Source organism: Amblyomma americanum, chromosome 10, assembly GCF_052857255.1.
Source record: "Amblyomma americanum isolate KBUSLIRL-KWMA chromosome 10, ASM5285725v1, whole genome shotgun sequence".
Taxonomy (NCBI): Eukaryota; Metazoa; Arthropoda; class Arachnida; order Ixodida; family Ixodidae; genus Amblyomma; species Amblyomma americanum.
In genome coordinates, this window is record NC_135506.1 from 93395155 (window position 1) to 93419743 (window position 24589).

At 46.9% G+C, this 24589-nt stretch overlaps 1 pseudogene; it reads left to right on the forward strand.

The window, feature by feature from the left end:
• The first annotated feature begins 14981 nt into the window (after nt 1-14981).
• Nucleotides 14982-18163, forward strand: LOC144108555 (uncharacterized; annotated as a pseudogene).
• The last annotated feature ends 6426 nt before the right edge of the window (nt 18164-24589 follow it).

The window sequence follows — 24589 nt, forward strand, 5'->3', positions numbered from 1 at the left end:
GGCAGAGCACATCTGGAATATAAGCAAGCAGAAACAATCTAAAGACTGCACTTTATTTAAACATCTCGCCTCTGCATTTTCATGACCTCGGCAAGCTTTCCCGCCACAATCTTGTTCAGGCTACGATGCCGCCGCCTGGCTTCGTCGGCTTCATACCTTGCTTCAAGATAGTGCTGGAAGAATGCTGTAAGAGCAAAGAAACCCAAATCAATCAAATCCACAGGAAAGAAGAAATTATTTCACTTAAAATCACCATGGGCCAACTGCAGGAGCAGCTGTGCAGATAACTGGCCTGTTACAGACTAAGCTGCATTCACTACAAAATATGTTGATTACTGCAGCGTAGCTCCTGCACAGAAGCATACTGACAAAAAAACGAGCCATATTACTTAATAATTCACTTCAGTAAGGTCCGTCTGGAATATCTGCTGTCAAAAATTGGGCACATACCATTGAGTGCAGCATATTTCTGCTGGTCCAAAGGGGGTTTGGGGTCCGCCTTTGTCCTGTTGCACATGTTGCCTGTGACGCTTTTGCCCACAAGGCCTGCAGTGGAGAATATTTGAACGCAAGCCTCGCGAACAAAAACCGAATCTTTCTGCCTCGACATCAAATGGTTGAAGCCTTCTCTGCTCAAAGACACTCCATGCCCCAGGAACACCTGAAAAACAAAAGTAGTAGGTGACATGTACAGCTTAATTTTCTACCAAGCACTGTTTTTAAAGAAACGTTACAAACGAACGGTAAAAAAAACGATGATGAACTCCGCTCGTATGACCCACGGACTGATATGTAACTGGTTCAGTGCATCTGGCCTCGGACAGCTGCGAGAAAGTGCCTGCCCTTATCATGCTCTTTTCATGCACGCAGTGCGAATGCCCATTCGACATCAGTGTGAATACTGAGGTTTTTACTTTCATCATAATCTCTAGCATCAGAATGTTCTTGTTGTGCAGAGAAAGAACACACCTGTGTTTATACCGATGGTCTGGTATAAACGCAGAACACTGAGATGAAAAGGATGTCAGGAAACTGGAAGATTACACTGTGCCAACAGGATATCCAGATTGAGGTCAATTCAGTAGTTCCCTTTCCAGAAAACTAGTAGACTAACAGTGTGGTGTTTAGTAGAAAGAAGGAAGACATAACCAACTTTGATTTCTACACTAAACACCTACTGACAATGAAAACAAAATAGAGATGTGCACATTCGCTATGGGGTCATACAAACTGTGCTACAAAAATATGCCCGAATAGCACATGCAGACGGATTAGTTATCAAACAGCAGATGAACAATTTTGCTAACAAAGCTAAGTCTTCAACAAATCAAAGAAAACAATAATGTACTTCTGCCAAGCAAATTCTCCATAGAGACCATGCCTTGGCACAAGAGGACCTGTTCCTGTCATTAAAGGGGCACTGCACATGGTCTCACAGTACAGTGACCACAATAACCTGCAGCAGTTTTTTTCCATACCTTGCTGCCAGTCGCTTGAAATGGCAACCCTTCAAGCTGGTCAGCTGCATATTCCTCTGGTGTGTCTGGATTGTGGCCTAGTGATGGCTGAGGTAGGATTTGGCCCAACCAGAGCAGGATTTGGCCACCCTGGTGTAGTACTTGGCCATAACCTTCTATGATCAAACCAATTAGCCCTCGGCCCTCAGTCCCCAGCGACTGCAGAGCAACTGACCACGGCGGCGGTCAGACCTGTGACGCAGCGGAGGGTGCTAAGAATCTCTGGCTCCGGACAGGCCGCCATTGGAATCTGAACCTGGCAACGTTTAACGCTAGAACTTTAGCTAGTGAGGCTAGCCTAGCAGTGTTGTTCGAGGAACTAGCGGTAATTAAATGGGATGTGATAGGGCTTAGCGAAGTTAGGAGGACAGGAGAGGCGTATACAGTACTAAAGGACGGACACATACTGTGCTATCGCGGGTTAGAGGATAGACGAGAACTAGGCGTGGGTTTCCTCATTAATAAGGATATAGCCGGCAACGTAGAGGAGTTCTACAGTATTAACGAGAGGGTAGCAGCTATAGTAATTAGGCTGAATAGGAGGTACAACCTGAAAGTGGTGCAGGCCTACGCACCCACATCCAGCCATGATGACCAGACCGTTGAAAGCTTCTATGAGGACGTAGAATCAGCAATGAATAGAGTAAAATCGCAGTACACTGTACTGATGGGCGACTTCATTGCGAAGGTGGGCAAGAAGCAGGCTGACGACCACGCGGTAGGTGGCTATGGGATAGGCTCTAGAAATAGCAGGGGAGAGTTATTAGTCGAATTCGCGGATAGAAATAATTTACGGATCATGAATACCTTCTTCCGCAAACGAGAAAACAGGAAGTGGACCTGGAAGAGCCCCAATGGTGAGATTAAAAATGAAATCGACTTCATACTATGCGCTAAACCTGGCATCATTCAGGATGTGGCCGTCCTCGGAAGGGTGCGTTGCAGCGACCATAGAATGGTAAGGTCTAGAATTAGCTTAAACTTGAAGAGGGAACGGAAGAAGCTAGCGAAGAAGAAGACCATTAACGAGTTAGCCGTAAGAGGGAAAGCACAGGAGTTTAGGATAGCGCTGCAAAACAGATACTCGGCTTTAACTGAGGAAGATGACCTTGATGTTCATTCAATGCACGATAACCTGACATCAATAATTACGGAGTGCGCAGTAGAAGTAGGCGGTAGGACAGTTCGAAAAGATACCGGGAAGCTATCTCAGGTGACGAAAGATCTGATTAAGAAGCGCCAAAACATGAAGGCATCTAACACTACGGATAGAATAGAACTAACGGAGCTATCAAAGTTAATAAATAAGCGCAAGGTAGCCGATATAAGGAAGTTTAATATGGAGAGAATCGAGCATGCTATAAAAAACGGAGGTAGCCTAAAAACAGTGAAGAGGAAACTAGGCATAGGTGAAAACCAGATGTATGCATTAAGAGACAAGCAGGGCAATGTCATTAGCAATATGGATAAGATAGTTAACGTAGCCGAAGAGTTCTACACAGACCTGTACAGTAGCCAATGTAATCAGAGCGCTAATGAGAAAGACAGCAGTGCACAGCAATGCGTCATCCCGCCAGTAACGAAAGATGAAGTAAAGAAAGCCTTATAAGCAATGAAAAGGGGAAAAGCAGCTGGGGAGGATCAGGTAACAGCAGATTTGTTGAAGGATGGAGGGGACATCGTGCTAGAAAAACTAGCCACCCTGTATACGCAATGCCTTATGACCTCGACTGTACCAGAAGCTTGGAAGAATGCAAACATTATCTTAATTCATAAGAAGGGAGACGCCAAGGACTTGAAAAATTACAGGCCGATCAGCTTACTATCCGTTGCCTACAAAGTATTTACTAAGGTAATCGCTAATAGAGTCAGGGCAACGTTAGACTTTAATCAACCAAATGATCAGGCAGGCTTTCGTAAAGGATATTCCACAATAGATCATATTCACACTATCAATCAGGTGATAGAGAAATGCGCAGAATATAACCAACCTCTATATATAGCTTTCATTGATTACGAGAAAGCATTCGACTCAGTGGAAACCTCAGCAGTCATGCAGGCATTGCGTAATCAGGGGGTAGAAGAGCCTTATGTCAAAATACTCGAAGATATATATAGCAACTGCACAGCTACTATAGTCCTCCATAAAGTCAGCAATAAAATTCCAATAAGGAAGGGCATCAGGCAAGGAGACACGATCTCGCCAATGCTGTTCACCGCATGTTTGCAGGAGGTATTTCGAGGCCTGAATTGGGAACAGTTGGGAATAAGAATAAATGGAGAATACCTAAATAATCTGAGATTTGCTGATGACATTGCCTTGCTGAGTCACTCAGGAGGTGAACAGCAAATCATGATCAACGAGTTAGACAGGCAGAGCAGATCGATGGGTCTAAAAATTAACATGCAGAAAACCAAGGTAATGTTCAACAGCCTAGCAAGGGAACAGTTCACAATTGGCAGCGAGAGCCTAGAAATTGTGCCGGAATACGTCTACTTATGGCAGGTAGTGACAGCTGATCCGGATCATGAGAGGGAGATAACTAGAAGGATAAGAATGGGGTGGAGCGCATATGGGAAATTCTCGCAGATCATGAGTGGCAGTTTACCAATTTCCCTCAAGAGGAAAGTGTACAACAGCATAATCTTACCGGTACTCACCTACGGGGCAGAAACGTGGAGGCTAACGAAGAGAGTTCAGATTAAGTTAAGGACAACGCAGCGAGCCATGGAAAGAAAAATGATAGGTGTAACGTTAAGAGATCGGAAGCGGCCAGAGTGGGTGAGGGAACAAACACGGGTTAATGACATCCTAGTCGAAATCAAGAGAAAGAAATGGGCTTGGGCAGGACATGTAATGCGAAGGCAAGATAACCGCTGGTCTTTAAGGGTAACGGAGTGGGTTCCAAGAGAAAGTAAGCGTAGCAGGGGGCCGCAGAAGGTTAGATGGGCGGAGGAGATTAAGAAGTTTGCAGGCAAAGGGTGGATGCAGCTGGGAAAGGATAGGGTTAATTGGAGAGACATGGGAGAGGCCTTTGCCCTGCAGTGGGTGTAGTAAGGCTGATGATGATGATGATGATGATGATGATGATGATGATGATGATGGTGGTGGTGGTGGTGGTGGTGGTGGTGGTGGTGGTGGTGGTGGTGGTGGTGGTGGTGGTGGTGGTGGTGGTGGTGGTGGTGGTGGTGGTGGCTGAGGTGGGGCCAGCACTGCCACAGGCCTTTGTGAATCCCTTGCAGGCGGGTCAGCAGGTTTGGCCTCTGGTGCTGCTGGGGGCACTTTATATCTGGTCCAGCTGGTGTAGATAATGCGGGCATCCTTTCGTACATCTGAAAGGGTCCTTCTGGCTTTTTCTGCTTGCAGGAGCAATGCCTGCTCATCAGTTGTTCTAGTAAAAAAATAATAATAAGGGGACTAGATACAATGTGCCAAACATAACAGGCCATAATATGCTTCATTCACTTCAATATACCAACGCTAAGAGGTGTTGCATGCATAAAAATGCACGACAGATAAATGCATATAGGCATTTTGTTGTTCCCTTAATTGCCTTTTCCTTCAATGCTCTATCAGTCTAACTAGTGCATAACACAAAAGCATGACACAAACCTGCATCAAATATTTTAGAGCATAGCGCTTTCTCCATCGTCTTGAGCCTTTCACGCAGGCCTTTATTTTCGCGCCTGAGCTGCTCCATCTCATGTGCCTGCTCGTCAGGCTCATCTTCCATGAGCTGCTGCAGCTGCTCTTCTCGCAACATCCGCTGAGAATTATTCTTCTTTTCCTTCTTCTTAGCTGCAGCTTTCCTCATCACCTGGGAAAATGACAGTATTAGAAAATGTCACAATCAGTACCCATCAAGGAAACATGCAGTGAGAATTTTACACATTGAAGCATGCTACACAGTTGCACGACCACAAGGCCTAAATATGATTTGTCACGACGTGTAATAGGGGCTTGTAAGCATATTATGCGCCTCCTAGTTCAAGGCAAAGAGTATGGTGGAGCTGCCATAAAAAAAACGTAAACCAATAAGCTCCTGCCTGTACCACTAAAGTATCACAGGCTTGACCCAATCGTAATATAAATGAAAAGGCCCGAAGGCAATGTTGTGCTTTTGCCACCCAGGGTGGGAAAATAAAAAAATGGGGTAATGCTACTAAGCGACCCACAGCCGGGGGAGCGGGCCCGGGAGACTCCCCTGAACTCCCCTGGGACGTAGCGGAGGGGGTGGGACATAGGTTGTGGGAATGGGAATGAGGGAAGGGTTATGGGTAATGTGATGGGAATGGGGACAGCGAGATATTGACCCTCATTTTATCATCGCTCGACTCCTGTCTGGCCAGGACAGGGAGGGCGTCGATGTTGTCCAATGGTGCGGCTCCACTCACGGGATGCCCGATCACCCAACGACGCAATAGCTCCGACTCGGAGACAGGGAATCCTAACCCGGGGCAGCTGCCTCGGGCTCCTCCACGACTTTCAGGAGTCCGGTTCGGACTTGCGTAACGCTGCCCAGCTACTAACCGTCAAGTGTTTTTCGCGGCTTTTCAGACTCCGGAAGTATGTGTGGTGGATCCAGCCAATGGAATTAGACTCCCGGCGACGCACCTGTGCTTCCAACCAACCAACCTTGACCTTATTTCCTCCCCTGGCTTGCTCCACACCTACTGAGGAGGGAGTGTTCAGGGCCGGGCTGACCGGGCCACAAACCAAGAACCTGGCCGAGGGTGAGATAACCCGGGCCTACTCCACCGCTACTCCACAACATCGACGGTTTTCGCATCGGTCGTACTAAGGTCCCCCTTACCTCGGCGTCACGCGCTCTAGCCTCACGGCCCTGCGGTCAGCCATCCCTGGCTGCTTCCCCGAGGACATCGCTCCCAAGGAGCCCTTCCGCTGGAAACCCCCGCGCGGACCTGGCCTCTCCGTGGCCAGAAACCGACGCGCCAGCCGGTAGCCACGCACGCCCCCGCGTGCAGAGGCCTTTTGATTTTCGAGCACTTTTTGAGCCCAATTCCGTGAGTCCAACCTGATTATGAAACCAGGCCTGCCTCCGCACAGGCATCGGACCTCACGTGCGCGACTGGCCCACTCAGTCGCTTGGTAGTCGCTGCCACTCCCATGGGGTTTTGCATCCCCAGAGGACGGGCCCCGGCCAGCCCATCCCCACCGCTGGCGTTGCACCGGAACAAAGCCTAGTAGCCGAAACTACACCGGCCGGTATCAGGTGGCAGGGGGGGCCACGGGCAGGCCGCACAGTCGGATTTCCCCCCCTAGTTCAAGGCAGTGGCAATCAGCCGCCCAGGAGATAAAAGCGGAGAGCTTAGTGGTGGTTTTCCGGCAATACATGCCGGTACCATGCCGACAGTCGCCGACAGCGGCATGGCATAGTTGGTCATGCGCCCGACAATACAGCGCAATGTATACACAAACTAGCGGCCTGATTTCGATAAAATATCAGGCAGCGAATGTTAAATGTGCGCGCGCTAAACGCGCACATACCTCGCGCAAAGAATCATCACTCGACGGGGTCGTTTCTTCCGTCTCTGTATCCGACGGCCTCGGCGGCACCTGAATCCGTTTCTGGCGCCCGGCCTCTTCTTTTGTGTTTGCGAGATAAGCAAATAAACAAGCTTTATCCAGGCTTGCAAATCACTGAACGCGGCACATATTCTAGCTTACTTACCAAACAGTCGCACGATCTGGGCTTGGTAATAACCGCTTTGCTCATTATCTTCCCAGAAGACCTCGAACCACTTGTTTGTAGTGAAGTCTTTCAGGCCTTTCGGCTGGAAGCTGCGGAACCGACTGATCGGAAGAAGAGTCTTCATATCGTCATCACGAAATCTTACGTATGCGAACATCGCGATCGCTTCAGAGGTCGCAAACACGCACTACGCCAAATGAACTAGATCTAATGACTGCACCCACGTAGCGCTGACAACAGAAACGTGCACTGCGGCATGGGCGGTCAGGCGGAAGGAAGGCAGGCCTCAGGTGGCTAACAAACTTGGTGGCGTACTGATGATGATGTTATCCACGCATGCAGTTCTATATTTATTTTAAATTTTTGTCCTGGTGTAAATTAAAACTCAAAAATATGCATAAATACAAATGATAATTTTTGCAATAAATTTTACTATAAGTGAAATGTTATTATCAGTACAGATATGTGCAAATATATGGTGCGTATACATTGGCCGCAACGTCATGGCCATTCCTTAGCTGACTGTTATCCAATCCAATCTAGTTGCTGTTATGTGATCGCTGCAAGGAAGGTTATGGATGAAATGCAAAGCACACCGCGAGCGAAGAAAAGAAAAAGGTATTTAGAACCGGGCGAGGAATACGCTGTGCCAAGGACAACGTTGCTCTACCAAAAGAGGCGTGATGAAGAACGTCAACCTCCTGCAACGGTACCGAATACCTTTCCGAAAACGGGCATCCAAAACCACTCGCCTCCAACTGCTAATCCCGTCATTGATCAGCAGTCTTCAGAAATCGCAACTCCATATGCCTCTGTCAGTGATTTTCGAGAGCAACAAAACTGCCGCGAAGATCACGAAGTCCACATCAACGACGATTGCTACAGAAAACCGGATGAAGAGAGCATTTACGCGGACAGTTCTGCGAACGAAGACAACGTGGACAGCTGTTCTGCGGGCGAAGACGACTTCAGCCATGATCGCTGCAGAAATGCGGACCAAGAAAACTCTGATAGTTGCCACTCTGTGGACGAAGACGATGTCGCCGACCATTGCAACAGAAACGCGGACGAAGACAACACGCACAGTTGCCGTTCTGCAGATAACGGCGACAGTGATAGAGAGTTCAGTGATTTTTTTTCCATTGAGCGTCTGCCGAACTCAGACGTAACAGTTAGAGACGCCATGTTCATTTTGATGGCGTACACATCATCATCTGGGTTAAACTGGGTCGACATGGAGAAGCTTGTGGGGGTGATAAACCTCTTTCTGGGGAAACCAGTCCTACCCACTTCTCAGTATTTATTGAGGAAAGTGTGGAAGCGCTGGGAGGCGGACATAGTGAAACGACACTACTTTTGCGAAGAATGTGGGGCAATTATTCCCTATCCCGAGAAGCGCGAATTTTTATGTCCCAGCTGCAACACATCAAACTCGGCGCAAAATTTCTTCGCCACTGTAAGCATTGAAAAGCAGCTCGAAGTGGTGCTCACAAATGACACCGTGGCCCAGACCCTGCTGACATCATTAAAAAAGAAACGGGGCACTGCATCCGATCCTGGTCCATCAGCAAACAAGGTTATTAGAGACATAACGAATGGGAAGCTCTACCAGCGGCAGATGGGGAAGGCTGCATGGTCTGATGTATGTATCGCTTACATTCAACACGGATGGAGATAGAGCATTCAAATGCAGTAAATCATCACTGTGGCCTATCCAAGCCGTAGTAAATGAGCTACCAGTGCCACTTCGCTGGAAACATGTACGCTTGTGTGGCCTCTATTCTTGGCAAAAGCCACCCAAACATGGCGTCCTTCCTGGAAGGTTTCACAGAAACTGTGCGTAGAGCAGTGAATTGGGAATGTGACGGGGAAAAGTATTCATCAAATATGAAGTTTACCTGCTGCTGTGTAGATGCTCCGGCACGAGCAGCTGTACTAAATATCAAGCAGTTCAACGGCTACTACGGATGCAGCTACTGTCATCATAAAGGTGTTCTTGTGAACCGTAAGTATGCTTCTAGAACTTAAATTTTTGTTTACCAGAATGTGGACCAGCATTTTTGGTCTTTCATTTAAACTTGTATTTGTATAGCCATCAACTCAGAGCGAAGCTGAAGTTACTGCCGTGTTTTCATGAGAAAATATGTAAGCCTTGTATAGCCTTGCCACATTACATCAAATAGTTTTGCAACAAGCCCATGTAATACAGCATGCATCAGCTTGTTCTTGGCTTTAAAAGCCTGTTGCCATAGGTTTGTGCAGGTCTCTCCATAAGGATAGCCAAAGTTCATGGTAGTGCCTGTTTATGTCTTCTGGATAGCAGGGCACAAAATATGGCACAAAATTTGTGTCCTCCTTCCCTATGTCGATTGGGGGCCACTGCTCCCTTGCCCTCCCCACTGTGCATGCCTGTGTCTGTTACCTTCAATTTTCTGGGCCATGTTGGCCAGTTAGTCATGGGCCTGGAAATACAACCGAGGCTAGCCAAAAATAAACTCCGTTAAGGTTTATGCTGCTCACAATTGCACGAAACCTGCCAGCCAAATCAAATCTTTGTATTTCTTGTCCTAATTACAGGGTCTGTGAAGTACCCAGTGGCAGATGATGGGGGTCATCCTGAGCCAAGGACAAACAGAAGTGTGAGGAGTGATATGAAATCATCACTGATATCTGGAGAGCCATCACGTGGTGTGAAGGGCTTTTCACCACTAGCCCGCCTACCTGACTTTTACCTTGTCTGGGGAGTCTGCCCGGATTATATGCATTGTGTGCTGGAAGGCGTGACAAAGCAGCTTGCAGACACGTGGTTTGGCTGTGTCCAGTCTGCTTCATACATTGGAGTTCCTGCCACACTCAGTCAAGTCAACACAAGGCTATTGAGCATAAAGCCCCCTCAGTGGTTTACAAGGCTGCCACGTAGCATTGGGGAAAGAGCGCTATGAAAAGCAAGTGAGTGGAAATGGTGGCTTCTGTTTTATTCTGTTCCCTGTCTAGAAGGCATCTTGCCAGAGGAGCATTTGCACCATTTCTGTTCGCTTGTGGCAGCGGTCTGCCTCCTGCTCAAGGACGAAATGACGAAGGAGGACATCCATGAAGCTATGGATAAACTATCATGCTTTGTGCTTAGTATGGAGGAGTTGTATGGTCTTGAGGCAATGACTTTCAACGTGCATCAACTCCTGCATCTGCCAAAGAGCGTGTTGGAGCTAGGGCCGCTGTGGTCGCACTCGGCCTTTGTTTTTGAGTCCGGAAATGGCATGCTTCTCAAGCTCATTAGCGATGCTAATGGTGTACCACTGCAAATCCTTGAGCGGTTTGCCATGAGACTCCAAATAACAAAGCTGGCAAATACTCTCAATCCAACATCTCAAGTGCAAGCTGTGTACGACACGTTAATGCCTTCCTCATGTGCAGGCAAAAGCTCCACTGAAAAGCCACTGAGAAGAGGCACTCTGTTAAATGAAATGGATGAGCAGGTGCGGTGTGCTGTCCAGGAGAAGCTAGGACAGGTTCTTCCATTAATGAAATTTAAACGCATGGATGTTCATGGACAACGTCTTCATGTAGAAGGTTACAGGCGCGCAAAAAAGACACAGAACTGTATATACAGATGTGTACCGGGAAAGTACTACATTCTGGAGAGTGTATTTCAGTTTCCGGACAGCACTTGTTTGTTGTGTACAGGCCTGGCTTCTGAAAGTTATAGGGATCTGCCACATATCCACAAATGTGCCAAAACTTCCAAGAAGGTAGTGCTGGCTGCTGACAAGGTTAGCAGTGTTTCAGTCGCCATGTATGTTGGCCGTGTGTGTTATGTTGTAGACATGCCAAATTTATTTGAGAAGGACTGAATGAATGGCTTTCTTGTTATTTTCACTTCTATTATTTCTCTTTATTTTTATTATTTTGGTTTGCATCACACTTTAGCTGGTACAGCCCTTACTAAGACTGCAAATGAACTGGGTTCTTGCAGTGTATTTACTGTCAGTGAAATGAAAATGAAAATTGGTTTTGGGGGAAAGGAAATGGTGCAGTCTCTTTCTAGTATATCTGGGGACACCTGAACTGTGGGATAAGGAATATTGGTTGTGATATTTTTGTATATTTTTTTGTGTTTGTTCAGTGTCAATCATCTCTTCATTGTAGTGTGTGGTATTTCCTGTTTGCATCTTGTTTTTCTTCAATCGCATTCACCTTTTGTCATTGTGTGATGTTTTTTTCTACTATCATCTTGTGTTTCTTCATTGTGAGTGGCCTGTTCTTGTTAGTGTGGTCATTTTTCTGCTCTTTTCATCTTGTGGTTTTTCACTGAGAGTCGCCTCATATTGGTAGTGTGTGATATTTTTAGTGCAATTTGGTTTTGTTTCTTCAGTGCACATAGTTTGTTTTTAGTAGTCTTGATAGCTTGTTTGCTGTTTTCACCTTTCTTGTGTTTCGTGCCGGACTTATAAGCCGTAAACATTCACTGTTTATCTCTGGCCTCACATGTGCATTATTGTATTCCTATGTGTTTACCACTTCAACTGCGACAATTTGTCATGCTCTGCCAAATCATTACAGTGCATTCTGTAATTTTTTGAAAACATAGTACAAAAAAGACACGGACGACACAGATGTGGACGGGGCAGGCGCTAACTTGCAACTATTTTAGAAAAGCCACCACGTCGAATATACAATGTGCCTTTTTTGCGCTATGTTTTCAAAAGACTTATAGTCTAGCCCAAACTAAGCCACAGTTGCATTCTGTAAAATTTGGGTGTCATGGAAATGCATACAAAATTGGTACCACTGCCTCTTAGGAGAAATAAAGCGATTGGATACCAGTTTAAACTGTATTAAGTCTATGCCTGATAGGCATCTGAGTAGATCTAGTACAGCATGTCCAAACCAGTGTGCATGCAGATAGACCAATATCAGTCTCTACTGGGCCCATAAAGATGCAGGTACAGCCAATACAATCATGTCTACTTGATCAGTAAAAGCCAATATGTACCAGCTATGGGACCAGTTCAAGTTTCTACTGGTCGTGTAGAAATCCAAATACAACCAGTAGGTATACCAACAGAACCCATAAAATATTTACACATTTCTATGGGACATTTTGCTAGGGATATATATATATATGTCATGTGCGCGGTAAATGAACCAAATGAACCTAAATTGTCCGCAGCTCTCCACTATGGCGTCTCTCAAACTCGGTCGACTTGGGAAGTTAAGCTCCATACACCGCCACCTTATCCAGTGCAGCAAAGGAAACAAGCAAAGGAACACGTGCACTTGCCTGGAACGAGTACGACGCCATGTCGAACTTGCCGCCAAGAACCGGGCATGCGCCAACTGCGTCTTTGAGTGCTCTGATGGTGTCACCCTCAAGCGTATACGTTCTTGCTGCACCAAAGTCTGGTACGCTAACAAGGCACCGTGGCATCGCGGCGCAGAATCGTATACAGGCACTTCCAAACAACACACTGACAGATGCAGCAACCTGATGCGGCGGCAGCGCGCGGGAAATAACACTGGTCATGTGACCTTGGCAAAACGAGAGGTAGTCGCGATACTTGTCACACACAGCATGCAAAGAATTGCAGCAGTTTAAATCAACTAGAAATTATTAAGCTTACACAGATGTTTTAGCCATCTATAAATCGAGTAAACACAAAATTTTAAATTTTTGTTTTTTAAACTGTCAAAAATACTTTTTAAAATTACTCACAGGTGGCGCAACAAATTTGAAATTTTTAAATTGATTGACACGTTAGGGACTAGTTTGTGTCTTTACTCTGAGGAGTAGTAGGCCTTGCGAAAGCGCATTAGCGATGGTGACCACTGGCGAGGGCCTCTCCGAAGTGCTGCGTTACGTTATGGGTTGTGCGTTGTGCTCGGCCAGTGTTGTCCGTGGCGCAGGCAGACTTGAAAAGCAAAGGCGGTTCGAGCAGTACCTCCTCAGAAGAGATATAAGAAAGGTAAGCGTCATGAAATAGTCCACTTTTGCTGCTTTTTGCACTGAAGCCATTTCGTGCGACCGCCATGGAGCACCCCCCCCCCCCCCCCCCCCTCCTTGACTTTATTCCGCGCTTCCCGCGACGACGCCGCGAAAGCGCTTCAGCGAGCGCCTTCTTGCCCTCTGCCTCTGGGCCGAGTGCGGGGAAGTACCACCTGATTTGTGGCAGAGGCGGCAGTCGCCCGCACCGGAGACTGAACCTGCATGTCTACCGAGACCACAACCCGAGCCGCTTGTGTAGCCTTGCCGCGCGTCCGGCGCTCACTCCTTTGCGGTGCGCGTTGCGTCGTTGCCTTGAGCGCTTGTTGCCGAAGGCTGCGTGCGGGAAAAAGAGCAAAGCCACCGTCTGCATTCCCGGCTTAGTTGCAGACAACCATGAGACGGTCGTACCGGAGCCAGTCGCGACAGTTTACAACTTATAACGGGCATATTCTGCACCAACCTTCTGCCACTAAAGACATTTCGGCCGCTCAGGGCAAAATTAATTGCAGCGACACTTGAGCGCTCCTGAAATCGTCGCGCTTCTATTTGGAAGATGTTTAGTTTTTACGAGGACATTTAATGCGCAGATTTGATGCGGTAATAACGTGCTTATCTTATTTCGCCCTTACCTGACAATTTTCGCGCGACTGTCTTGAGAGAGGCGCGCAAAACAATTTTGCCCTGATTGATAGCAGCGTAAAAATTTAAGGGCCTCCAGAACGGAGGAGCTTCACTGATGGTCCCACCTTTCCGTTTCTGTGTTTGTAGCCAGCTTGGCAGTACAAGCAAGTTTCGGCAGTGTGACTTAAAAATGAAAGTTAGGTCTGCCTTTATACGAGTAAATACGGTAGTAAGTAAAGCATTTTGCTACATTGCAGCACGGGAAAAGCAAAAGTAAATGTAAATTACGCATCGCTCTGTTAATTTTATTAGTGTATGCAAGTGTTAGCATACAATGCTCATGTGAGGTTCAGTCTTAGCTCAGTCATGTTGTGCATGACTTCGTTATTTGTATGACACTGGTGAATTTTTTTAGCGGACCATTACTACATGTATATGAAGGAAGTTGGCCACCACTGCAACCAAGGGAAACATAGCCAGATGTTTTTCTTAATTTTTGTTGTGGTGAATGGGAAATATGTGGTGGAATTTTCACCTGAAACATAACTGATTGGAAAGTAGAAGAAAAGAAAGATGAGCAGGTGCTGTTGGGAGCAGGTGGGCCCATGGCTTCCATATTCTCCAAACGTCAAAGGAAATGTTTACTTGTCTTTTTTGCACTATGAGGAATTTATAGAAATGAAGATGTGATTAGCACTCGGTCACAGCAGATTGCTCATGGTTTTGAGAACAAATATATAGCTGATAACAAGATTCTGCTTTGTATTACACTAACAAATTTACTCTTGAAAATGATTTGCTTCCATGGAGGTTTCTAATCCATTCCACTAAATGGACTGGAGTTTACATTGGCAAGTCTTCTTGGTGACCAGTAAAAGCCATTAATTTTTTTAAATCAAGCATTTCTCTTTTCAGATGCCAGGAATCCGCTTCTTTCGTTGTCCACGATGTGCCTGTCACCAATTCTCCTTAAGGACACTCTTTAGGCACCTACGCATTGCCCATGGCCATGAGACAAATTGGGTGTGTAGCTTGAGTGGCTGCATGCAAACGTTTCGCCACTTTTTTTCCAACAAGAAGCATGTACACCAAAAGCGTGCTTCTTGCATGGGAGAAACGTGTTCCCGTGGCATTGTGCAGGTGAGGATGGCACGAAGCAGTACAAATGCAGCACCTGATTTTCCTCCAGATCATGAAGAGCCCTTAGATGTGCAGGCCGAACAGCATGACTCCAGTTCAAGTGACTATGGTGATCAACTGGCAAAGCTAATTTTCAAGTGGAAGGAAGGAAGGCGGCTACCTGAATCCACTGTACATGAGTTAGCCAATGAAATTATTGATTTCATGGAAACCATTGCAGGCCACCAGCAGTCAGAACCTCTAGACGGGCCTGCCATCAGCGTAAAAGAAATTTGAAAGCTGCAACTTGACCAGCTGCGGACAAGATCAGGCCGAAAAACCTATTGGAAGGCGCTTTTTCCATTTGTTGAATCCCGTACGGTAGTGTTGTGTGGAAATGACACCATAGAATATGTTCCCCTCTGTGAAGTGCACAAGTGCATTCTTGAACGTTCAGAACGTTCAGATGAGTTCAGCAATGACTCCCGTACTGATGGTTACATGCGTTCAGTATCTGATGGAAGTGCTTTTCAAAACCATGAGTATTTTTCAGGCAATACAAGTAAACTTTGCTTGCAATTGTACAGTGATGAGTTCGAAGTCCGCAACCCACTGGGCAGCAACAGGAGAAAGCATAAAATGACAGCTGTCTACTTCTCAGTGCTAAATTTTGATGCAAAGTTGCGGTCAGCATTGGCAGGTATTCACCTTGTACTACTTGTCAAAGATAAACTCACAATATAGGTGCTCACAATATAGGCACCTATGGATTTTCTAAGATTCTTGAGCCATTCATCACAGATGTCAAGATACTAGCAAATCATGGCATAACTGTGAATAGAGAAACCTTGTAAAGGGATCTGTCTTCATTTTCGCTGGTGACAATTTATCTAGCCACAGAATTGGAGGCTTCAAATGCACATTCAGCCAAGGAAGAATTTGTAGGTACTGCATGGCTCTGCGGACTGAAACTGACTACAAACACTTGAAAGGTTATTTTGTGCTTCGCTCACCTCAAGGGCCCAAGCACCACTTGAGTATGCCTAGAGCAGGGCTGCCAACGCTGTCATTGTATGGGGTCAAAGAGCCAAGTGCTCTTTTGTGCCCTGGCTTTGATCCGACACAACACCTTCCACCAGATATAATGCATGACCTGCATGAAGGAGTCCTTCCATTTGCCCTGTGGCATATAATATCTGCATTAATTGAAGAACGCTTGTTTTCACTCAGTGATTTGAACAAAAGCATTTCAGAATGGCTTTATGATCCACATGACATATGCAACAAACCAGAAGCCATTGCTAAGCCATATTTTCAAGGAAAAGCAGTTTTGAAGGCGTCGGCAACACAAGTATTTTGCCTCTTTCGCTACCTAACCTTTTTTGTTGGGGACAACGTTCCTTCAGACAATGCAGTTTGGCAGCTTTACCTACTTCTCCGAAAAATTGTTGACATTATCATGAGCCATAAAATTCTAGTTTCACATATTGCCTACTTGCAAAGAAAGATTCATTTTTTTTTTACTTCAAGGTACTCTTTCTATCACCATCACTTCCATGTAAAGTGCACTACCTCATACACTGCCCTTCATATATAGAGAAATTTGGACCATTAAGCCTGCTATGGGCTATGCATTCTGAGGCCAAGCACCAGTATTTTAAAGATATTGCTCGAAAAATACGGAACTGGAAGAATCTTTCTCACAGTCTTGCAGTGAGGCATAAGTTCTTGCAGTTTTTTATTCGCTGCAGGTGATGACAGTATTCCCCGTAATACAGGCGTGAAGAGTGTGCTGTACGAGCACCTTCCTGGCTGTGTTAAAGAGTTCATAACTGAGAATAACCTTGAATCCACGAACACATTGGTTGTCAAATCTGTGATTGTTGATGGCAGGACATACAGTGCAGGATGCTGCCTTGTCAGAAGTGTTCCAGAAGATAGTCTGCCAGAATTTTTACTTGTGTGTCAACTATTTTATGTGAACAAGGTGTTAATGGTTATGGCTAAACTGCTTGAGACTGTCCGTTTGATGAGCACTTCCATGTGTATGTTGTCAGTGCCGTAGAAGAGTACAGTGTTCTGACTTCATTTTCGGAGTTTGACATAGAGCCGTTGTACATGCGGGAACACAAGGGCCGGAGTGTCATAAGCACTCGCCATTCATTGTTCTGAATCTTAATGAAATAGCACTTGCTTGTGCAAAACTGGAACATTGCAACATTAAACTGCATTCTCTAACTTCATTTGTAGTGCACACTTTTTTAGTTGCCGGCATCCTACTAGTTTCCAGGTGACAACTCCTTTGTGACTCATTCATGAAACTTCACTAATCACATTACGTGCAATAATTGCTGAGATGGCAGCTTTGTTAGATTTTGTGAACCCATGAAATCTGTCTGGAAAGAGACGCTGTACCGTCCACTGTGCAAACATTTATTGATTGTATTTGCTGCTGCTATAAATATGCATGAGTAATATGCAATCATAATTGCATGCTTTTCAGACAAAAGGGAATGACAAAACAAACTGTAATATTTTGCAAGGCGAATAAACGTCTATTTTTTACAAAGGATATTAGCTGTAGTTTTCGCTCTGTTATTGGTTTATATATTTGTTTATATCTTGGTTATATCTATCTGTAAATTAATAAATATCCCCCTTTCCATGTACACCCTTGTGAGCACTTCAGCACCCATTAGTTGTAGCACCCTTCTTGCTCTCCTTTACACCCTTCTGGTAAATTCACCCTGCTGGTAAGGTGCTGCGGCCCTACAGGGTGCTCGAACGGTGTGCAATAGGGTGTAAATTTATGCCGCACCTTTTTACACCCTTAAGGGTGAGAACTTGTTTAGTGTGTAGCCTTGTCGATGACTGGCTTTTGGAGCCTGGCGGACGACATGATTCGTGACCAGCTGGTGGAGAAGACTTCTAGTCACTATTTATGTGAATGCTTCTGTTAGAATGCTCTTATTTGACTATGCCGTGCGCCATGGTCATTTCTCGACAGCGCGAGCAAGCTTCCCGTAAACCCAGGGAGCTATCTGAAGAGGCTGCTCATGTTCAGCGCGTTTTATATGAGCGCGCATCACCACCGGTGTTGGACCGATAAGCGCCGGCCAAGACCCACTCAGACTGTATCCAGAGTCATATTCGCAACATTTTGCAATTGCAGAATGGTGGTTCTACCCCTGCGGGTGCCAGAGTCGTAGCCGCAACATGTTGCAGCTACAGAATGGTGGTCCTACCGCTGCGGGTCTACTACAAATTTGGCAAAAAAACCCTGTCTTCGGCGCAGCAAAGTTGGCTGTTTTGACAATCTCTGCAAGTTGCTGTCCTGTCAAAATTCGGCAACTTGCAGACAACTCTGACAACCGTCGCTACACGATGGCGCCAGCAGCGCGGCTGTTCTGCATGTTAAAAGCCGGAAAAACAATCTTTACCTCTCTCCAGATTGAAGGCAGGTCTATCGTCTTTCTGATACCGACTATTCCGTGTCCATTTCCGCCGAAGATATTTACGAACGGCACTTCGCTTCGATCTGCACATTGAAATCAACAACCGTTCAACTTATGAGATACTCTACGTCTCAGATCACGGTGCAAGGATGTTGCGTTGCGGCAAAGAACTTTTACGAAAAAGCGGGTGTAACCCCTTGTATGCTGTCTCGGCAGTAACCGCGTTGCTCGGTCTGGATTTCATCGCGGCCCTCCAAATAAGATTGGGGGTTCATCCTTGGAATGTCTTTCTATGACAGCTGATGCGCCTTTGCTGCCTCCTGATTTACGTTCGGAGACAGAGCATCTTTTCACTAAGGAATTCGGACTTTATCGCGGCTACGTGCAGAAAGGTTGAGTGCGGGAATCCGTCCTTCCTTTTGCCTGTAAGCTCCGACGGCTTGCCGTTTTTCATTTTCTAGCAAGTTTCCGCAGAACTGCAGAAGCTGGAAGCTCGCGACATCATTGAATGGGTCGATGCTTGTAGGTGGATGTCTCCGATTCCAGTAGCTCGGAAAAAAAAATGGCTACATCCCTATGCGTGTGTATTTGCGTGATCCAAACAAGGCTATTTGGTTGACAATTTTTCATTACCGCAAATAGAAGCCCTGCATTGCTTTGCTGATTCACAGCGTTTCTCCAAGCTGGACCTTGCCTATGCTCCTCGCAAAGTACCACTGAACCCTAAGAGTCGGAATTGACAACTTTCACTAAACATAATGGTCTCCTCAGGTGCAAGCGCGTTTGCTTCAGACTTCCTTCTGCGCCTTCCTTATTTTCGAAAAATGATGCCCTTAATTCTACAAGGGTGCCAGGAGCTACGCTTCTACTTCATCCTGACATCGTTCGACGTACTGCATTTTTTTTTGCACGACAGCGCTATTTCACTAGCAAAGGTGAAAAACCCTGCCCTTCTAACCACGGAGGAGTCTCACTACGGACTAAGACCGGGGCTTCGGTGAGACAACAGCTATTCCCTGCAAACTGTTTCGCTTCCGTCCCGTACCTTAACCCCTCAAGAAAGGAAGTACTTCGTTGGTGAACGTGAAACTCTAGCTTGAGTTTGGGCGAGTGAACACTGGAACGTGTACTTTAAGGGCCTGCCTTTCGTTCTGTGCAAAGATCACAGTGCACTTGTCACTATGTTGTCGAAAAAAGGAACAAAACATCGGCTGTTGCGAATTTCACGCTGGTCAGCTCGCCCGTTGTGTTATTACCATACTGTTGAGTATCGCAAAGGCAACGGAAACTCTGTGGCGGACGCTGTTTTGCACCTTCCTTTACCGCCCACACCATACACTGGATCCAGTGAAACCTACACTAGCGAAGATAATTTCGTCTGCCTGCTGTCCCCAGCTGTTACTCTTCAAGAGTTGCAAGAGACCACTATCAACGATGCGATTGTTTCGCAGCATACGCAGTTTGCATATACTGCATGGCCTAGCTGACAAGAAATCTCGGCCGCAACATCTCATGCCTTGCAAACTGCGCGTGGAGTTTTCCATCCTTCGGAGCTTGCTTTACCGGGAAGACAGAATCATCATTCCTGAAGTTTGCGCCGACGCCTCATGGACGTCGTGCACGAACCCCATCCCACAATCAGCCGTACGAATATCAGATCGCGAGATCTCTACTGGTGGCCACAAATGGATGAGCACGTCGAGCAACTTCTACGGACATGTGTTGCGTGCCAGTCATGCGGCAGGTCGGCTCGTCGGTTGCAGTTCCACTCCAATCAGTCGCCTTTCTATACAAGCCTTGGGGAAAAGGTCGCCATTGACATCGTGGGGCCATTCGACCAAGCCCCTACTGACTGCCCTTTCTCAGTCACGTTAGTGGACGACCACAGCAAGAGGTCAGAGGTGTCCTTCACGAGTGGCATAACAGCTGCAACAATCAATTAATTCCTCCTTGAGCTGTTTTCTCGTGAAGGCGACCTTCAAGGGATTGTATATGACCACGATCCACAATTTACTTCTTCTGACATGACATCTTTTCCTCTAGGAGTGATCTGTCAGTGCGTTTAGTCGATTTATCATCTCCAGACAATGAATTTTTTAGCAGTTTAACACGGTCTTCAATTCCGGTGTTCAGCTGGCTCTCTTCGAAAGGCCTGACCTGCGGGACCTCTAATGTGTACTACCCGGGTGTCTACCACTGCACAACGCAGGCAACTACAGCAGTCGCCTTAGCCGTTTTGCTTCACAGCTGTTTACCCTGCCAAAGACTTAAAGGGGCTCTGAAACGCCTTCCGAGGAGAGCACATTAACTCACTTAATCACTGCACTGTGTTGCCATGAGAACCAGAACCAAATAATACTCTTCTACACGCAGCAGACGACCCGCAATCCCGCGTCAATGTTGGCGAGCCCTTTCCGGCGACTTTTTCATGCTCGCGCTCTCCTCCATCCCCCGCATATGCGTAGACAGGGTAAGAGGTGGCCATTGGTTAAATTCTTTCAGATGTCAGACTGCTACCGTGGCCGCGGCCAATAAGCCGCTTAGCTCTGGCAGGTCCCGCTTCCAGACGGGGAGATGGGTGGGGGGGGGGGGGGGGGGTCGGCGGAGGAGCGCCTACCTTTCAGTGTGCAAAAAGTGAGAGGAGAGGGAAAGGCGCAAAGATTCTGAAATTCAAATTTTGACAACAGATAACTCAGCCTCTACAAAACGCATCTAAAAAACTCTTGCTGGGCACTATTCCTGAAGCGGTGTGCTTTAATATCCCAGGCATGCCGCAACTTTATTATAGCCTCCTTCACAGCCCCTTTAAAGAGACTATGCAATAAATTAATTGAGATTACGTAAAGCACACGATAGATAGGTATTTCATCACTCGTCACCCCAAAGCAAGAATTTTTGAGGTAGCATCAATAAGAACGAAGATATAGGCGATTAAAAATTACGCTCCTCATCTCCCCCTCAACTCGTGCACGCGAGGCACCAGACAAAAATAAAGAAAACAGCTCTGGGACTGGGCCCCACCCATGAATACGTCATCCGCTGACGTTCCTTTTGCAACTTCCGGTTGTCGCTCCTAGCACCCCAGTAGCAGTGTCGGCGGCGTGGCGGCATCTCTCCGGTCTCTTTTCGCCTTCCTGGATTGCGGCGCGCGTTGGGTTTCTTTGCTTCTCGTCTGTTTTAGTTATCAGTAATGGACCCGGACCTCGAGGCGCGACTGCTCGCTCTTGCGGCCGTGATGGGCATTGAGCCATATGCGTGCGCACAAAGAGCCGTGCGAGTGTCTCCAGAACTCCCTACAGACGGAGGCGGCAGAGGAAAATTGAAACCATATGCGCGAAGGCAATGCCCTCGCTCGCGCTTGCCCGAGAGGGTCGCGCGGCGGCCCTAGCAGACGATTTTCAAGGCTGCCGGAAGTGTGCCCGTGACGTCGTGGCTGCCATGACTCCGGCGAATGACAGCGTGTGGTGGCCTGCTGACGTCAAGGGTATAGTGACGTCTGTTTTCACTATTTTAGTTTCAAAATCGGTCACTACGAGCACACCAATCGGCCTGCGAAATTTGAAAAACACGGTTTTTAAGAATTCAAAATAAATTGCCGGCTCTGTTCCGATGACTCATACTTGGTGCGAATGCTTCTTAGCATCATTTCTAACCATTGAAAACATTTACAAGCGACTTTTTATTCGTTGCATAGTCCCTTTAATGTCGTTGACCTGTTGGTTGCTGACCTGCGACCGATCCCAGACAGCCCTCGACCTCCTGAGAACGAGACCGTCTTCCTGAAAAAAAGATGCAACATTGGTAGCGCAGGTTGTGGATAGCTGACTTATTATAGCTTTCCTGGCTGTATATTCAGTTACAGCAGCAATCCAATCATCTCCTGAGTGAGACGTCGGGAAGGGTGCTAGTTCACCAGGAACAAGACGATGTAAAAGGTCGGGAGAATGTCAGTAGCCTGTAGACCACCAGCAGATGGAGCAGAAGGGCATTTACTAGGTTCCCGCAGGACACAGGCAGCAGCGTAGCCTTATACATCATCATAAGCATCAACCTGACTACGCCCGCTGCAGGCCAAAGGCATCTCCCATGCCTCTCCAATTAACAGTGTCGTTTGCCGGGTGCGCCCACCGCATACCCGCAGATTTATTAATCTCATCCGCCCACTTAACCTTCTGCCGCCCCCTGCTACGCTTGCCTTCTCTTGGAATACATTCCGTTACCCTTAAGCACCAGCGGTTATCATGCCTTGGCATTACACGCCCTGCCCAAGCCCATTTCTTCCTCTTGATTTCGACTAGGATGTCATTAACCCGCGTTTGTTCCCTCACCCGCTCTGCCCGCTTCTGGTCTCTTAACGTTACATTTATTTATTTTTCTTTCCATAGATCACTGCGTTGTCCTTAACTTGAGCTGAACCATTTTCGCTAGCCTCCAAGTTCCTCCCTCGTAGGTGAGTACCGGTAAGATACAGCTGTTGTACACTTTTTCTCTTGAAGGGCATTGGTAAACTGCCATTCATGATCTAAGAGAACCTGCCATATGGCTCTCATGATCCGGATCAGCGGTCCCTATCTGCCCTAAGCAGGCGTACTCCCTTGCCACTCCCAGCACCTCGCTACCAATTGTGAGCTGCTGTTCCCTTGCTAGAGTGTTGAACTTTACTTTGGTTTTCCGCATGTTAATTATAAGACCCACCGTTCTGCTCTGCCGGTCTAACTCATTGATCATACTTTGCAACTCATCTTCTGAGTGACTCAGCAAGGTAATTTCATCATTGAATCACAAATTATTTAGGCGTTGTATATTAAATTTCTGCAGTTTCCACGTCTTACTCCCCAGAGTGCCGCTTCCGAAGAGGATTGCAACGCATCACCGCAGTGTTCATGCAATGACGCCTGGTGTTCGGTTCCCCTGTTTGGAAAACCGGATGCCATAGTTCCCTCTTAGCTTCCGGTGCTGCGCCGTAATGTCCGTTCAGTCCAAGCCTAAAGGAATACGCACCCCTCTGGTCTTCCCGGAAGGAGTGTTACTGTCACAGCATGCCACTCTCCCTCCCCCTTGCCCCGCTGGCGTAGCACCCGGCTGGCTGCCGGTTGGTTCAAACTCCCGGGAGCGCGCAAAGCACGTAACTCACGTTGACCCACGCCAGCTTTGTTTGATGCCGCAAACAAATAAGTCCAGTCCAACAAGGGCGATAAATTCGTCGCAGAGCGGATGGCCTCAAGCAAGACTGCTTCGTAATAACAGGGTGAAGTTTGGGTCAAGCGACGCACATCAAGAATTCGCAAGATTTCATTGAGAAGATCAAGGAGGTTACCCTGGATGAAAATGATATACTTGTGTCATTCGATGTTTGCTCATTGTTCACGAGTGTTCCGGTCGAACTTGCCGTACACACCTGCAAAGAGGCCCTGAAAAACGATCCATCCTTTCCAGATCGTACGCCGTTGGAAGTTAGCGAGATCACTGAACTCCTTCGCTTCTGTCTGGCTAACACGTACTTCGTTTACAACGGTACGCTGTACAAGCAGATTTTTGGTGCTGCTATGGGAGCGTCAATTTCAGTGACGGCTGCCAACCTTACAATGAAAGCCATTGAAATCAAAGCCCTGAACTCATTGAAGCCACGTCCAAAGGTGTTCCTGAGGTACGTGGATGACTGCTTTTGCATTCTGAACAAGCAGACTCTACAAAGCTTCTTGACCATCTCAATGCCATGGAGCCATCTATAAATTTTACCGTGGAAAAGGAAATGAATGGCAGCATCCCGTTTTTGGACATCAACGTCAAGCGTGCCGCGTGCCGCTTAAGTTTCAGCGTGTTCCGAAAGCCGACGCACTCCGGACGATATCTCGACTTTGAATCGTCCCACCCCTTGGCTCACAAGCGATCAGTTATCTCGTCACTACTGAACCGTGCAAGAAATGTCTGCGCAGACCCGGAAAGCTTCAGCAACGAACTCAAGGTGATAAAAAGGGATCTCGAGCGTAACGGTTACCCCAGGAACCTTGTGAACAATATGTCTAAAAACTTGCAACGCACGAGGGGACAACGAGATGGAAGCGCAAAAACCATGAAGCGTGCTGCAGTTCCTTATGTACCTGGAGTCAGTGAAACCCTTTCCCGAATCTTCAGGAAGCACGAAGTGCACATCGCCCACGTGCCAACAAGCAAGCTACG